Source organism: Girardinichthys multiradiatus, chromosome 6 (assembly GCF_021462225.1).
Source record: "Girardinichthys multiradiatus isolate DD_20200921_A chromosome 6, DD_fGirMul_XY1, whole genome shotgun sequence".
In the NCBI taxonomy this organism is placed as follows: Eukaryota; Metazoa; Chordata; class Actinopteri; order Cyprinodontiformes; family Goodeidae; genus Girardinichthys; species Girardinichthys multiradiatus.
This window is the reverse complement of record NC_061799.1, coordinates 17,453,957-17,472,432: the sequence shown is the minus strand read 5'-3', so window position 1 is coordinate 17,472,432 and position 18,476 is coordinate 17,453,957. Positions and strand designations below refer to the sequence as shown.

The window sequence follows — 18,476 nt, the reverse complement described above, 5'->3', positions numbered from 1 at the left end:
AAAATACTGTATGAAACATAAGTAAATGATAATTTTTATTGGCTTTTTCATTGTTTTTCAAAACAGGAATATAAGGTTAAAAGCACTGACAACAAATATATACCAAATATGCATATTGTTGTTCATGGGCCACAGAATGTATTCTTGAGAAAAAAGGTCATATTGAAGGAAATAAGTTAAATGGAAGTGTGACCGCTTCCAGACAAGAGAATCAATAAAAGTGAGCACTTTTACTAAAAAGATCAAATATGCAGGAAACATGGGAAAGATAGCTTTAGCAGGCAGTAAACAGCTTAGATAATCAGATAAGAAAATATTTTATCTTAAAGCATTTTTTTTCTTATACAGGTCCTTCTCAAAAAATTAGCATATTGTGATAAAGTTCATTATTTTCCATAATGTCATGATGAAAATTTAACATTCATATATTTTAGATTCATTGCACACTAACTGAAATATTTCCGGTCTTTTATTGTCTTAATACGGATGATTTGAGCATACAGCTCATGAAAACCCAAAATTCCTATCTCACAAAATTAGCATATCATTAAAAGGGTCTCTAAACGAGCTATGAACCTAATCATCTGAATCAACGAGTTAACTCTAAACACCTGCAAAAGATTCCTGAGGCCTTTAAAACTCCCAGCCTGGTTCATCACTCAAAACCCCAATCATGGGTAAGACTGCCGGCCTGACTGCTGTCCAGAAGGCCACTATTGACACCCTCAAGCAAGAGGGTAAGACACAGAAAGAAATTTCTGAACGAATAGGCTGTTCTCAGAGTGCTGTATCAAGGCACCTCAGTGGGAAGTCTGTGGGAAGGAAAAAGTGTGGCAGAAAACGCTGCACAACGAGAAGAGGCGACCGGACCCTGAGGAAGATTGTGGAGAAGGGCCGATTCCAGACCTTGGGGGACCTGCAGAAGCAGTGGACTGAGTCTGGAGTAGAAACATCCAGAGCCACCGTGCACAGGCGTGTGCAGGAAATGGGCTACAGGTGCCGCATTCCCCAGGTCGAGCCACTTTTGAACCAGAAACAGCGGCAGAAGCGCCTGACCTGGGCTACAGAGAAGCAGCACTGGACTGTTGCTCAGTGGTCCAAAGTACTTTTTTCGGATGAAAGCAAATTCTGCATGTCATTCGGAAATCAAGGTACCAGAGTCTGGAGGAAGACTGGGGAGAAGGAAATGCCGAAATGCCAGAAGTCCAGTGTCAAGTACCCACAGTCAGTGATGGTCTGGGGTGCCGTGTCAGCTGCTGGTGTTGGTCCACTGTGTTTTATCAAGGGCAGGGTCAATGCAGCTAGCTATCAGGAGATTTTGGAGCACTTCATGCTTCCATCTGCTGAAAAGCTTTATGGAGATGAAGATTTCATTTTTCAGCACAACCTGGCACCTGCTCACAGTGCCAAAACCACTGGTAAATGGTTTACTGACCATGGTATCACTGTGCTCAATTGGCCTGCCAACTCTTCTGACCTGAACCCCATAGAGAATCTGTGGGATATTGTGAAGAGAACGTTGAGAGACTCAAGACCCAACACTCTGGATGAGCTAAAGGCCGCTATCAAAGCATCCTGGGCCTCCTTAAGACCTCAGCAATGCCACAAGCTGATTGCCTCCATGCCACGCCGCACTGAAGCAGTAATTTCTGCCAAAGGATTCCCGACCAAGTATTGAGTGCATAACTGTACATGATTATTTGAAGGTTGACGTTTTTTGTATAAAAAACACTTTTCTTTTATTGGTCGGATGAAATATGCTAATTTTGTGAGATAGGAATTTTGGGTTTTCATGAGCTGTATGCCAAAATCATCCGTATTAAGACAATAAAAGACCTGAAATATTTCAGTTAGTGTGCAATGAATCTAAAATATATGAATGTTAAATTTTCATCATGACATTATGGAAAATAATGAACTTTATCACAATATGCTAATTTTTTTAGAAGGACCTGTAACATTAATCAATATTTCCTCTCACTTGATTTAACAACTTAGTTTCTGCTGCAACTCATTACGTCTCGGTGTCTGAGGCAAATGAAGGAGAGTGTTTCACTGCAGCTGCAGTTTAATTGCGTTTCAGTATTTTAACCTTCCATCTTCTGCATGTGTAGCATTAGCTTGAAGTTAATTTTTAAGTTTGAGTGGTGTGAAAGACCATGTCTTTAAAAATAATGTTTTGACAGCTACATTAGTGTACTGCAGTTAAACCTCTAACTATTAAAACAAGGGCTGATTATATGGGGAAAAGTGAGACTTGCAAGATCACTGCATGGCTCACTAATATAAAGTAGGCTATTCTGGTACTATAGTTGGTTGGGAGGAACCTACTGACACGTGAATGTCCACATCAGAGAACCAGTGTTGCCCAGAACTGCCACTGTGGTACATTACAGGCACCCAGAGAAAAATGGCAGTTTTAGACCAAACATCATGATAGTGTTGGCAAAGCCCATTGTTTGCCATACTTGCAGTTATGTTTTCAAACTTAAACACCAGTAATACTGGATTCATTTTTTGCTCCCTAAAAACTCCCCAGTTGTGCAACGTTGGCCACATCTGAAGCTGGCGAACTCTCTTTTAGCTAATCTAATTTTAATGAGCATCGCCTGAGCCAGCAAAAACATCAACAGAAGGAAAACAAAAGCACTGCGTAATAATTCATCTCCAATCCTTTGTGTAACACAGTTGAAAAAGTCATCTGGACGATAATCCTAATCCATCTGTAAAAGGACAACAATATGTTGTAACCAGCTGATTACCCTGAAGTTCCTGTGCGAAATAATGGCTTCTAAAGAAAACCAAAGGCATCTTCTTGTGGTTTTATTTTTAGAATAAATTTCCATCTTTGCGTCATTTTCAGTGAAACATCCTAGTTTCATTTGTGGATGTTACAGTTTTAGTTTAGTTTTATGCATTTTCAAGTCAATTTACTTCCAGTTTTATTTATATTTTCACAAACTAAGTTCTGCAGATATTGCACCACAAATAAAAAACACTCTTCTTGCTTATTCCATATTAAAAGATAATAAAAACTGACAAAAGCGTGTTTATTTTAATCTTTTTTTATCAAGTCAAAGCTACATCTCACGGCACAAGCCACCAGTATGAAAGACATTGGTTTTTCTCAGATAGTTCTAGATTTATTATTTCAGTCAACAAATAATTGGTCTTCAACACTTAATTTTAGCAGAAGAAGGCAGAACAAAGATGATCTCACACCCACCCACACACAGTTATGTGTGGTTAAACTGGTGCAGCGATCTCTTCCAAGAATGGGAGCTGAAGCTTCCTCTTCGAGGGAAAAAACATTCAGTCGCACTTCAGGCAGAAGTGGATGACACAAGTCTATGTGTGTGTGTGGTGCTGTCATTTACCTTACACCATTAACTGTAAAACAGAATCTGTGTATTTTTATAACATATTTTTTCTAGTTCATCTATGGTGGCAAAACTGACACTTGAGACGTAACCAGCCTGTCTGACACCTAGATATGAGCAATTCACTTCTCATTTATGTGTGGGTTTTGCTTTGAGTGAACAAAGAAATTGTGTCCTCCACAATTCTTAAAATAAATTTAAATTTAAATTTGCTGCCAGCGGTGAGCTTTTTTCACCTTTTCTACCAACCTTCTTTCTCTCCATTAAATAAGATAAAGTTGGGTCCTCCTTTAGCCTTGACTTTCAAAGTTTCAGTTCTTTTAAACTTTGTAATTATTTTGTCGACTAAAATAAGTAGCCCTTTTCCTGTAGCAATTTTCTCATTTCTGAAGATAAAACAAACATCTCCCTTACTGGGAAGTCGATGATCGATAATTAACAGTTTCTTGACACTCTGGTCTACTTACAAAGTTAAGCATACATTAAAAAAGCTTAACCGTTCCTTGTGTAGAAATCCTCAGAGGTGCCATAAATTTGGGCACTGTTGGTTTTGTTAAAAAAGACAGTTACAGGGATTTTTTCCCTTCACTGCATAAATGTAGTTAGGCATGAGCTGGATATCAGTATCGAGGTTTATCAAGGTTTTAAAGAGTTATGGTTTAAAACCCTGTGGTCTACAGTTCTTTTAGTGAGATGCCTTAAAAAGTCCCAGAGTAAACTGTGTTTTCTGTAGCTGTTTAGACAGTTGCCATTACACTTTCTCTTGCTTGCAAGAAAAGTAAATTTGACTGTTTGGAAATATTTGTTGTAGCTGACTGAAGAGCAGCCGGAAGCAGACTAGCTACCTGAGCAGATAGCCTGACTAAATAACCACTTATTATCAGTGTTTTTTATACTTGCTACAATTACATTGTACAGGGGTTGGACAATGAAACTGAAACACCTGGTTTTAGACCACAATAATTTATTAGTATGGCGTAGGGCCTCCTTTTGCGGCCAATACAGCATCAATTCGTCTTGGGAATGACATATACAAGTCCTGCACAGTGGTCAGAGGGATTTTAAGCCATTCTTCTTGCAGGATAGTGGCCAGGTCTTTTGAACTCTGGTATGTCACCCATAATGTTGTGTGCATTTCAATATTTTGAGCAAAACTGTGCTCTTACCCTGCTAATTGAACCTTCACACTCTGCTCTTACTGGTGCAATGTGCAATCAATGAAGACTGGCTACCAGGCTGGTCCAATTTAGCCACGAAACCTCCCACACTAAAATGACAGGTGTTTCAGTTTCATTGTCCAACCCCTGTATAGTGCCCAAAAACATATAAAAGGAACAGTCTTCAAGAAAAGCCAAATCATATAGGAATGGTACAAAAAATAGAAGTCACTGCCTTTAACATTATATGATTACCTAAAGTTTAAGGAAAATTATTAGTTTAAACAACTCAGTCATATAAGAAGTGGCATAGTTTCCCAAATATCTACAATTTAATGTGATTTTATTGAATTTCTTTAAAAAAACATGCCATTTTTTGTGGCACCAGTGGCCTTTATTTTTTGTTATTTTTACAAAGTAGGCAGACAGGAAGTGGGGTGGAGAGAGGGGGAAGATATGCAGCATAGGCCTTCGGATCGGGACTCGAACCCGGGACAGTAATGGAGTAAGTGTTGAAAAAATGTGTGGTTTTTTTAAGTACACATACACACTCTCACCCGCACAGACATTGGTTAGAATAGAATGTGTCACCTTACTTTGACAAACCACTTTCCATCACCAAAGAACAATTCAAGCCTGAAACCAAAACTAAGTCCAGACACTCTAAGAGCTCAAAGGTACTCAAGACTAAAAGGTCTAAACTAAAACTACAACAGGAAAGTCAGCCAAAGTGCAAACAAGAGTTTCATTCTTACATCTTTCATTTTCGTCATTCTTTCTCTCACATTTTTCCACTGTGAATAAGGTCATTGCAGCTGGCACCCATCATTACTAATGTCTGCCACTGCTCTGTTCACCACTGAGTGTGAGAGGACAGGCACACACATAAGACAGCTGCCTGTGTTTGTGTTTGTGTGTGTGTGTTGCCCTGGCTGGCAGGTGGGTAAGGAGTGGAAGCTGAACGGAAGATTTAGCAGTCATCCCTGCCAAACTTTGGGCCTATAGTGTGTTTCTACGTGAGTGTCAGCTTGGGCTGATCTGGCATGGCATGGCCTGGCATGGCTGACAATCTGGCATGTTAACCCTTTATCAAGGAAGAACTTGACCTTTGATCCTGTTTCACTATGGTCATGATTGCATAGTAACTTCTCGGGAGGCCAATGTTGGGCCGGCGCATTGTCTGCTGCACAAATAGCAGAAACGTGCTTATGCCATCTGTTGTTTACTTTGCCAACCTCCCTCGGTCTTGCCAGATCTCCTGAATGGCTCCTTCATTATCCCCTCTATCTTGCTGCTGCTGTACCTGTGTCTGAGTTACAGCAGCTGAAAGAAGTATTGAACAGGTCCACGTTTTGCTCAGTACAAATTTTTTAAATGGGCCCACTAACATAAAATTCGCACCAGATGTTAACAACAACAGTAATCCGATACACATATGACTAAATCAAAGCATTATATGGCACTAATTAAGTTATGGGTAAAACAATGTAATGAAGAAAGAAGTAATTAACACATGAAAAAAATTATGTACAGAGAGGGGGAGAAAACCAAGATACCAGCTGAAATCTGTCATTATTCAGAATGCATTCCTGCTACTATTTGCAAATCAGCGTTATCTGTTTATTATGAACTGATGGCCTATAAAACTGTTTCTCAGAATTACACAAAGTACCGTATTTTCCGCACTATAAGGCGCACTTAAAAACCTTTAATTTTTTCAAAAAATGACAGTGCGCCTTGTAATCCGGAGCGCCTTATATATGGATCAATTGGTTAATTGGTTGATCCATACTGGTTGTACACGGCGCTCTGTCAAAATATTTCAGTACGACTGGTAAACTACAAAGCCGCACCGCTTGCAGCATTACGGCTACCGTAGTCAGGGGTGTCGCCGAAGTAATAGCGGTAAACACCTGTACTGTGCTTACTCCTAGTCCAACACCACTTGTGTGTGTATAACGTTTGAATGTACTGTTGCAGGAATTGCCTGAACTATATGTGATTAGAAGCTCAGTGTGTGGGGTGTATGTTTCGTGTGTGTATGGAAGATGTTGACATTACTCCTCCGGACAGAGGTGGCGCTGTGTGCTGCCGTAGCTGAGAATCAAGAGTGAAGGAGTGACGTTGGTATTATTGTGTGTGTGGGGTGGGTAGAGACAGCGACCGGAGCAGCGGTGTATGAGTCTGTAAGCCCTGTGTTTTTATGTGCTGCAAAGTCATTAAAAAGAACCCCGAATCTCGTCAACAACTCAGTGTTTTGATGCTGTTTCTTTATGCTCAACTCAGCAACGTATGAGTGAGGGAGTTAACCCCGAGGAAACTAGTAAGTTCGGCCCTGGAGAAAGCGTCTCCCCTGTGTCATTAGACTACGGTCAGGGGACAGAAACAGGAAAGGTTAACAGTACTAACGTTTGATTTAGTGCATCAAACTGTTTATTTTACGTGTTTACTGAATCAGGGAAAAGTTCCCTTTCACGTTTTAACTAACGTTTGATTTCAACTTCATCTTCATAGACTCCAATGCATTCCTAACGTGCGGTTGGCTCTATTCAATAGAATTCTATGTAGAGGAGATCTTACCATGAGAGTGAATGGAGTTATCAGAACGCTGGTTTGTGTATTAATAAAGTTTGACTGACTTATTTGACTGTTTTGTTGACATTCTCTTTAGCACAGCTCCATCTAGTGGATGCATAACGCAACCCCAGTCAAACGTTTGACTGCAGTAGCTTCTATTCTATGCGCCTTATAATCCGGTGCGCCCTATATATGAAAAACGTTCTAAAATAGGTCATTCATTGAAGGTGCGCCTTATAATCCGGTGCGCCTTATAGTGCGGAAAATACGGTAGTACAATTGGTGAAAGCAACCAGTTATTCACAAAAAAATCTTACTGTTACAAAACATACTAATGGCAATGGTAAGGGTGAGTGATGTTGGAGCCATAATCCTCAGGTTGAACAAACAATATTTCACCATACACCAGCCGCAGTCAGGTGCCCCTTGTAAAATATCCATGCGATCAAAAGAATAATCAAAAAAAATATTCCGAGAGCTAAGGAGCACTTTCAGAGAGCTTCAGAAAGACCTGAAAATAGCAGGCAAGTTTTTTTCCCCATGAAAACAATAAGAAATGGCAATGGCCTCTATGCACACTCACTCCACTTATCTGCAGTGCTGAAAAACAGCTGCTTAAAGCTTGTTTAAAGTTTGCTGAAGATTGGGACAATCCAGTGAAATACTGGGTGAAAACTGTCTGGTAAGATGAGGCCAAAGCTGAACAAACTATATTTGGAGGAAGAACCGTTCTGCACATCATCTCAAAAATAAATTGGATAAATCAAAGGATCTTTGAAGTGTCAAATAGCTACAGCTGCTTCTTAGACACACAACATATGATCGTGTATCAAGTGTGTAGGAGTCTTTGTTCCCTAAAGATTTACTTCACTATCAAACATTTGACAGAAATGAAGAACACAGAAACAGAAGCAAAGTCAATAGAGACTAGGAAAAAAGCAATCAGAAGTTGGCAAGTTTAGGAAAGTCTTCATCAAAAAGTGGCAAAGCCTGAGATGGGAAGGCAAATAGAGGGCAGACAGGCTGTAATGTGCACCTGGTGTGTGGGCTGGCTTCATCTGGCCTCTCCTGCTGTAGCCGTACTAAAAAGCTTCAGCAGACTGAGGACGCCATGCGTGCACCACTGTAAGATCGGAAGAGACGACGCTCTGAGTGGCTGTCTAACTCAACACAGTGTTTTATTGAAACATGTCCAAGAAGCTCCTGACAGTACAGACAGGATTTGAACACAAATGTAGCAACATGCACAGAGGGACAGAGCACTGCAGAGGAGCCTCTCACCTACAGTGCTGCAAAAGGTCAGATTTCTGTTTCAAATATTGAGGTAAAATATAAACCTTTTCCTTTATCCAGACTATAATGCTCTAGTATTTATAGTGTGTGACTAAAACCCCATGTTTACTCTGTCTAGGAGTGTCTTCTCTTCCATTTTACCCAAGTCACAAAAATCTTTCTCAAAATGCTAATGATTTTCCGTAAATCAATTATGTTTATTTAGAGAAAAATTATTATGACAGCTTTATGAACCACAACAAAACTATTTGCTTTAACTTACACAGATGGCTATTAATGCATGATGCAATAACCAGACTACTAATCAGCAAATTCCAGCAGAAATGCTACCGTCATATTGTTATGGTAGTATTGGCCCTTCATACAATCATACAATTCAAATACATAATAGTTTTGGTTGGTCAAGCAGAGTAATGCTTACAGTCCCTTCCAGAAGTGTTAGGTTCCCCTGTATTTTTGTGACAGTGAAGTGGAAGGAAAAATCTGAAATGAGGTCCAAAACAAGAGAGAGAGATGGCAAGCAAAATTAACGAGTGTCAGTTCATCTACCTACTGTAAGCTTTGGAGATCTGACTCACTTAAAGCAAGTTCAAAGTCAACTAAACCAGAACTGTAGAGCCGCATTGCAGGATGATGTCTAACTAATGAATCACTAAGTGGTCCATTCTTCCATCTTCCACTCCTGGGACGACATCTGGGCACCACCGTCCACATGGCAGAGCTCACACGCGACCCCACACACACTCACAAACACACATTTATTTATATATATATATATATATATAAATTATACAGTGTGTCTTCATAGCAACAGATGTACCCACTACATTAAACAAACTGCCATGCTCTTAACATTGCTGACATTCATTCCGACTAAGGGAATCCCTGAGCAGCTAAAGAGGACACACATAACGTCTGGCTCCAAATATGATCTTCAACTACACAGAAATACACTCTCATTCTTTCATACAGAGCTGTGAAAAATAATTTGACCCCTTACATGTTTCTTCTGCTTATATGTTTTAGATCATCAAACAAATGCTGATATCAGACAAAGACAACCTGAATAAATACAAAATCTGATGATCAAATTATGACTGCATTTATAAGGGGGAAAAGAGCTATTCAAACCAACCTGGCCCTGTGTGAAACCGCTCATCTTGTTCAATGATGAATAAACTGTGATTAAACAAACCTTTTGGAATGCTTTAGTTTCACTTGCTTACAAGTTGTATTCTACGTAGAAAACAAAAATCTATTCAATAGAACCGGTCTGACAACATAAAGTAGGCTGAATGATCTCAAAAAGCAACACATTTTGTCTTAAAAAGAAAAACAAAATCAAGAACACATAAGAACCAAAGTCATTGACATCTCAGTGTGAAAAGGGCTTCTAAGACATTTCAAGATTTCAACCATCCAGTGTACTACAGTGAGAGCCAAATCATTAAAGTGGTGAGCCTTCTTAGGAGTGGCCATCCTTCCAAAATTACTCCAAGAGGGCATCAATAAGTCATCGAGGAGGTCACAAAGAAAGCATTCAACAATAGTTCAGAGACTGGGCAAAAATGGTATCCATAGGAAAGGTCAGAGGTCAAAACAGCTGCTGACTAAGAAGAACTCAAACGATCATCTCACAACTCCCCAAAAGATCTTGATGATCCCAAAGTCTTTAGGGAACATATCCTCTGGACTGCTGAGACAAAAGTGGAATTTCCAGGACGGTCTGTAACCCATTCCATCTGCCGTAAAACTGACAAAACATTTCAGAGATAATAATACCTACAGGAAAATATGGTGGTGGTAATGGGATGGTCTGGTGCTGCTTGCCACTTCAGGGCTTGAACAAGTTTCTGTAACTCATAGAACTATGAGTTCTGCTCTAAGCCGGAAAAATCATCGGGGACAGTTTGTGACCTTAAGCCCAAGCAAAGGTTTTGGAGTGGCCTTTAAATAAGGTCCAGACTTCATTTGAACTGGATTGCAGTGCCATGACCTCAGCAGGCTGTTCATGTGAGAAAACCATCCAATGGTTGGATTAAAACAGTTTAGTAAAGAGTGGGCCAAAACTGCTGCACAGCGATATATGAAAGACTCATCACCAGTTATCTCAAACACTTTAATGCTGTTTTAGCTGCAAAGAGTGGCAATAGCAGCTTTTATTTTCCCTTTGCTTTACATTTGGACAAGTTGGGGCAGCCTTTTTGCCTTAATAAATTAAATATTTTGTAAACTGCTTTATGTATTTACTCAGGTTATCTGACTTTAAATTTTGATTAATAATTTGAAATATTCAAGAGTGAAAAAAGCAAAGCCAGAGAAACTTGTAAGGGGGCACATACTTTTTCACGACACTGTAAATCTTACAGCTGATGAAAAGATTGTATAAAACTCTAACAAAACAATAATTTCAGGAAGTTGTCCCCCTTTTAAAGATGTTTATTTTAAGAATCACCACAGATTCTATTAAAAACTTTTCTGCTTTTCAGAACTTTAATTTGTTCAAAACTTTTGTTTTGTTCCTTTATCCATTTTTCTGTACCCTGGCCTACGTATCAATAAATCCATGAAGACTTCTCCAGAGCTGGCTTCCTATCAATTGGTACAACTTATCTCAGGCCCGTCACCAAATGCCGCAGGAGGAAATCAATGCAAGCTCAGCATTCAGTAAAAGCACCATCTGCAAAACAAAGGACACAAGTTAATTCACAAGCAGATGTAAATCAGGACTCCAGCTGACTCACGATGACAGACCCACAGGAAATTATGCGGTTTCTGTCTACTTTTGGTGAAATTTCCACCATGGATAACTTTTTTTGTTGTGTTTCGGAAGTATAATTCCTTCCCTTCTCTGATTCGCTGTAGTCTGAACTCTTTATAAAATCATTCAAGTAACAGACCCACTAAACCTGTTCATTTCTCCCAAACATATATGGGCACACGCACACTCAAAGACACAGAAAAGGCCTTGAAGATGCCATCCATAAAGCCCTCAGGGGTAACGATGGCAGACCCACAACCCCTGAAGTAATAAAACTGAATCACAGTCTGCCTGGATGTGATGCACTCCTGCTGCCTCGCTTGTTTCTTGTTTAGCACTGAACCACTTGCACAAGTGTGATGAAACGCGTCACGCCCACACAAGTCAAACTGAGGAAATGTTTTAACTCTTGGATGCTGAACACCGCTAAAGCCGTATTAGGGTCACAGACTGTTTTACTGGATGGTTGTCTTAGCGCAGAACACGTATCACTAGGAAGATGTTAAACAAATGATAAGTGGAGAAGGTAAATGACCCGTATTTATGCCGTACAGTGCCGTAAAAAGGTATCTGCAGGTTCAAACAGGTTTTGAATTTTTTGACACACTTAAAGTTTCAGATGAGAATATCTACATGAGAGAAAGATGATCTCCGTAATACAAACAAAAGCAGTTTTCACAGAATGTCTCCCTTATTATCCAAACCAACCCAGCCCTATGTAAAAATATTTGCTCCCCTTGTTAAATGAGGGATTAACTGCATTTTCTGTTTCAATTTCATACTAAGCCACACACAGGCCTGATTACCGCCCGACTTTTAGAACCAAGAACTCACCTAAACAGCAGAACCAGCAGAATCAACAGAAACTGTGTGACAACATGAAGGATAAAAGATCTCACAAAGCAAACACATCCCTGATCTCATTGACATCTGTCAGTCTGGAAAGGATTACAAAGCTAATCTAAATTCTTTGGGATTCCCACCAACCACAGTGAATGCCATTATAAACAACTGGAAAGTAAATGGAACAACAGTGAACAACAACAACAAAATACTAAGTAAAGGGTTCAGAGTAGCCTAGTTAAAGTCTAAATTCTCAATCTAAATTAGATTGAAATCTTTTTTCACCGAACGTCAGGTAGATTATTTTCTAATAATCAATGAAATTATGATTTGAAAACTGTTTTTTGTATTTACTCAGATTACTCAGGCCAAACAGTTTACCTCGGCACTGTATTATACATTTTACTCAGAGTGATTGACATGACTGTAAATGTTTACTGTTTGATTACATTAATTTAATAAACTGGCATAAGGTCAGATAGCTAACCAGTGGTGCATTAATTAACAGTCCTTCTTGTAATCAACAAATCGTTTATATTTCTTATTAAGAAACACTTGTGACTACGCAAGCTGCTCTGCAAGGTTGTCTGCTCTGCTTTGAGCTAAAGGCTACGATCACCATGCTGACATTTACAGGACGGAAAAAGTAGGAATGAACCCACATACTAAAATGATGTGTTTTCAATTCTTCTGTTCTAACAAACTGTATGGTGGACAGTTCCAGTTCTCAGTGTGTTTAACTGCTGCCACACTCGTTATCTTGCCATAAAAGTTTGTAAATCTAAAAATGAATTTCAGGTGGGTATAAACATGCAGAAAAGAAGACCATTTTACGAAACAGACTGTGATGCCCACTGTCTGAACAGTCTGCTGCTCTGGAGTGAGTCCCTCTGCCACGCAGCCATGACCTTCTCTCTAAAATATTTCGGTGATACAGATGATGATAACCGATAACCCTGACAATCTACAGAGAAGAAACAAAGAGCTTCTGCTTCAACCTCCATCTGCCTTGTACTATAAAGGATCAGGAATATCAGCAATCAGGCGGAAAATTTTGACACTAAGAAGAAATATTTGTAATCTAGAAATTACATGGAACAGATGATGCCTCAGTTAGCAATGCTACCAGCGCTAACTGGGCTGGTCTCTAATAAAAGGTGTTAAAACAGGTTAACAAATGTTACCATTATGTTCTTAGCTTCATATGGATAAAGAAGGAAACTAATACTTTATTTAGCTGTTTTATGACACATAAACATTAGGTGTTCTTTTTGACGATATGAAATGTAAAACAAAAAGAGTAATTACAAAGAGTTCATGCCTTTCTACTTTGGGTTCATAGCAAACATAGAACCCAGATAATGATTAGTCTACCCACCTACTGAAAATACAATCTAATTTATTATTTCTATTGGAACAACAAGGTTCTATTTTGGTATTAAAACACCACTGAAATTGAGGCAGCTTGGCTTAGGCTATGCCAGTGTTATTTACCAAAGAAAGTGCATCTTCGTACACCACTAAAGGATCTTTCACACAGCTGGTCTGGTCCGGGATCGGTCCAGGGATCGGTAAAAGTGAGAAAATTTACACCTTCAGTTGGCGCGGTTTGCTTTAACACAGAGATTTTTAGACCAGACCAAAAAAAGTCATGCACTTACAACAGATTGTTTTGGGGGCAGTATTGCACTGCTCAAGAAGAAAAAAAAGCATAAAGAAGAAAGTCCTACTGTAGGATTCTGTTGCGCCTTTTCTGTTCAGACGTAGGTGTGCACCTGCACAACTTTTCAAAGTCTTTCGTCTTCAGATTGGCGCTCTTACTATGTTTTTCTTCTACTTCTTCTCAAATGTGCTGGGTTTACATCACATCGTATGGTCCGCTGGCCAAGCACGCATTCATACTGCAAGCGAACCGCTCCAGGGTCAGGATAAATCTGACCTGCAGTTGTAACCGTGCCAGGGTACGATTTTCTGGTCCGTTTCAGGGTCCAAGCTTGAAGCAAGGAATGAATCCAAATCATGTTCTTCACTTAGCAAGAGGTTTTGAAACTATATCTTTCCATTGCACATCTCATTAACCAGAACTGTTCTTAACAAAGAGGAGCACAAGGATGAGTAAATTCACACAACTCTGTACATTCAACCACACACCAACACATGAACAAATAAACTCCTAAGAAATCATTCCTCTCTGTTCCAACTGTGACCAGTCAAAGAAATGAAAATGAAATGATTGGAGGAAATGTTATTTAAAGGAAGTGCGTAAAAGGAGAGAAATAACTGATAAAGAAAAGCAGACAGACTATGGGTGATTAAAGGTTACACATGAATCCCCATGAATAAAGAGAGTGAAGGAAAATAAACAATGGAGGATATGAAAAGAGAGAATAACAGAGTGAAAGAAACAGAGGTCAGCAGCTGACAAAACAAAAGGATGAAGTTAAAAAAGAGAGTTGATATGGCTTTATCCCAAATGAACCAAACAAACACACATTCCCAGCACAATCCACAGACTAAACACAATCCTGTGAGAAAAGCTGCCGCAGACAGAACAGAGCACGCACTCAGATTGAAGGTGTCTTTTGCAAATACAAAAACAAGGCGTTTAAAAATAGATGCCAGGATCCATCGTTTTATTGTATGTGAACAGAGGAAATACATGGGTAGCTTATATGAGAGCACTCAACATGAGTCTGCTCCAAACAAAGCACACACACACACACCAGGGGTATCCCAGCTGGCCAGCTGAGACATTTGGACCATTAGGGGAATTAAAGCCAGCAGAGATAAGTTAAATGAGGTGAAATGGAGTGAGGAGAAGCTCATAGAAAGGTATCAACAGCTAGAGAAGAAAACACTGAGTGTATCACTAGAAGGTTAACAGAAGCAACATAGTGAGGCTGATCTTCTGCAATGTAAACATAATGAAAAATAAGTAATAAAAGTTCTGCTTTTAAGCCTAAGGCACTACAGGTAAATGATGGAAATGTCACAAACAGCTCAAACAGTTGTAATCTCTTTCAGCAAAGATTCACCTCACCTTTTCAGACGGCGCAACAGATCAAACCGCTAACAGTGACTTTTCATATCTCACCTCAGCTCAGTCTGAGTCCGTGAATGTCTAAGCAGTGGTCAGGAAAAAATCCAACTCCTTCATCCAAAAAGCAGCATATCTCCTTCATGTAGTTGCAAACAGAGAAGACAGTGAGGAGGAGACAAGCAACTCGCAACTCTAACCACAACTGAAAGAGAGAGACTCTCTAAGCAGAAAGCTGCCCACCTCCTCCCTCCCTTCCTTCCTCTCTCTTCTCCCTCCCTGGAGCTTTTCTGTCCTAAGGCTATCACATCTCCCTCACTTCCCCCAAGCTCACTTCTGCTCCAACTCCACTGAGGGTTTCCAAGGGAGCGCAGTCATGACGCTTGCAGTGGACAACCAGGAGCTCTGAACACACTTTCAGCCCAACTCCAGTTTCAGTTCCACTTCAGTCTTTCCGAGAAAGGGCCATTGAACAGAGAAGGAGAGAGAGAGCATGAGACATACAAGCCTGAAAGCTGATCCCCTCTGATCTCATCAAGCAAAGTTACCAACAGCAACCAGACCAGCCGGCAGCGGAGAGAAACACCCGGTTCACCTCCCTCCCCTCTATGACTCCCCCTCTGGTTTTACAAAGAGCTCACACAGAGCCAACCAACCACACCAACTTGACCCTCCCCCGTCTGCAACACCAACACACACATGTGTACATATGCTTAAACCCCTGCACGTGCCGCATGCAGCGCACTTACACAGCATGTGCACAATATTGGCATCAAGGTGCAGAAGGCCAGTCACGTCTAGGGTGCTACCTCGGTGTACCTGGATCAGCTACAATGTTAAAACTGTTTGCAGGTGAAGCGAATAAAAGGTAACATGTTCTTCCACCAAATCTGTTAAGACCAGTTCCCTTATTGATCTAGCTTCCAACCTGCAGGACCAAACGAATCTGGTGCCACTGCATGCAGATAAAAATACCAGGGTACGTCCAGAGTTCTGAATTAGGATAAATAGTCTTACAAACTAATGATGATTTGGTACATAAGTGTAAGGAAAATTAATGTAAACACGTAAATCTTTAAATACCACGCAGGAGGAACCCCTAGATCACATACCCTTTTACTGTTGTCATGTTGTAAATTCACCAAAATGTGTAAATGTGTAATTAAGTTCCTCTTTCCTTTCTCTTTATTTTTATATACTTTTCTGCATGGCATTCAGAGACACATAAACACTAACAGACATGCACAGGAAGTGGTGATAAAGACTAAGGCAAACCATAAAAACTCAGACCCGACCACTTTACTTCCTGACTGATGCTTCTTCATTTAAGACTCCTGTCGTCACCGGAGAAGCAAACTACCCATGAAACCTCAAGCCCAAAAACACAATTGTCATATCATTACATCATGACAGCTCAGGCGTCCAAGCATGGCATGCAGCAGATTTAAGACAGTAATTCATGGTTTGTCTGACTTATGTTCTCACACATCTGCAATTAACAGGGAGGACACATTTAGTAGCTGGATGACGTCAAAGAAAATATTGTTGTTGAACTACCACATTCTCACAGACTCTCAAGAGAAAGGAGACCAGCAATTGGCAGAAAACATCTTTTTCATTGTCCTTAGAGTATGGACATATATTTCCATGAAAAATAAGGTCACAGACAGGGCATCCTGATTGTTCTCTGGTATTATTCTGCAAAAGTAGAAGCACTGAAATAAAACAAAAAATTCGGAATTGCACTAAGAAATCAGATAGTGACCACAGTGAGACAATATTCAGCTTGATTTATCCTGATGTGAGACATGTCACTGCCTCATTCAGGCAGTGAAAGAGCTAGCTTTCAGAAGATAACAGGAAGGCCGAACATTTTAGAGCACAGTTAAGCCTGTTTTATCCTATTGAACTTAACCGGTCCGTTAGGGAGCATGATAGATTTGGAATTATTGGGAGCCTTTTGGAAATCTCAGAGTTGAGGTAAGGATCTAAACTACGGAATACACATGGAGACTAGTGTTATAGTCATGATAACTATCCTACCTGGTGTTACAGGATGTTAAAGACGGTTTATAACATTGACTCTATAGGCATTTTTTGTTCATTTTTATGGCAGCTATTCTCACTGACAGGTGGTTTGACATCACCTCTGCTACATAAAATAATATCGTACTCGTCATCTTCCACTTATCCAGGACCGGGTCGCGAGGGCAGCAGACTCAGCAGAAACACCCAGACGTCCCTCTCCCCAGACACCTCCTCCAGCTCCTCCGGGAGGAGCCCAAGGCGTTCCCAGGCCAGCCGAGAGACATAGTCCCTCCAGCGTGTCCTGGGCCGTCCCCTGGGCCTCCTCCCGGTGGGACATGCCTGGAACACCTCCCGAGGAAGGCGTCCAGGAGGCATCCGGTATAGATGCCCGAGCCACCTCAACTGGCTCCTCTCGATGTGGAGGAGCAGCGGCTCTACTCCGAGCCCCTCCCGGATGGCCGAGCTCCTCACCCTATCTCTAAGGGAGTGCCCGGCCACCTTACGGAGGAAGCTCATTTCAGCCGCTTGTATCCGGGATCTCGTTCTTTCGGTCATGACCCAAAGTTCATGGCCAAATGTGAGGGTAGGAACGTAGACCGACCAGTAAATCGAGAGCTTCGCTTTTCGGCTCAGCTCTCTCTTCACCACAACGGACCGGCACAGTGCCCCCATTACTGCGGCATCCGCACCGATCCGTCTGTCGATCTCCCGCTCCATTCTTCCCTCACTCATGAACAAGACCCCGAGATACTTGAACTCCTCCACTTGAGGCAGGAACTCCCCTCCAACCTGAAGAGGACAAGCCACCCTTTTCAGGTCGAGTACCATGGCCTCTGATTTGGAGGAGCTGATCTTCATCCCAGCCGCTTCACACTTGGCTGCGAACCGCCCCAGCGCATGCTGTAGGTCTTGGATAGAGGGGGCCAGCAGGACCACGTCATCTGCAAAAAGAAGAGATGAAATCCACTGGTCCCCAAACCAGACCCCTTCTGGCCCTTGGCTGCGTCTGGAAATCCTGTCCATAAAAGTTATGAACAGGACCGGTGACAAAGGGCAGCTGTGCCGGAGTCCAACATGCATGGGGAACATGTCCGGTCCAACGGTTTCTGCCAAAACGTCCGGCGCCTTAGGAGGGGGAAGCAGTGCTTCGCGAACACTGTTTACAGTGGGGATGGGAGGTTGCTGACCTCGACTGAGGACATTATTGGGCGGTGGAAGGAGTACTTTGAGGATCTCCTCAATCCTGTCATCACACATTCCCTGGTGGAAACAGAGGCTGGGGACTCGGGGTTGGACTCTTTCATCACCCAGGCTGAAGTCACCGAGGTGGTTAAAAAGCTCCACGGTGGCAGGGCTTCGGGGGTGGATGAGATCCGCCCTGAGTACCTGAAATCTGTGGA

At 41.2% G+C, this 18,476-nt stretch overlaps 1 protein-coding gene across 5 annotated transcripts in view; it reads right to left on the bottom strand.

Annotated features, from left to right (window-relative positions):
* Positions 1–18,476, bottom strand: part of LOC124870688 (SPRY domain-containing SOCS box protein 4-like) — a 120,340-nt gene that overhangs the window by 53,758 nt on the left and 48,106 nt on the right. Inside the window, exon 1 of one of the 5 annotated variants that reach the window (XM_047369513.1) lies at positions 15,106–15,255. The exons of 2 other annotated variants lie outside the window; for them this stretch is intronic. The gene's annotated coding sequence lies outside the window, so the exon portion shown is untranslated. Of the gene's footprint in view, positions 1–15,051; positions 15,256–18,476 lie in introns of those variants that run through there. 2 more of the 5 variants (XM_047369516.1, XM_047369515.1) reach the window with 2 other exon arrangements.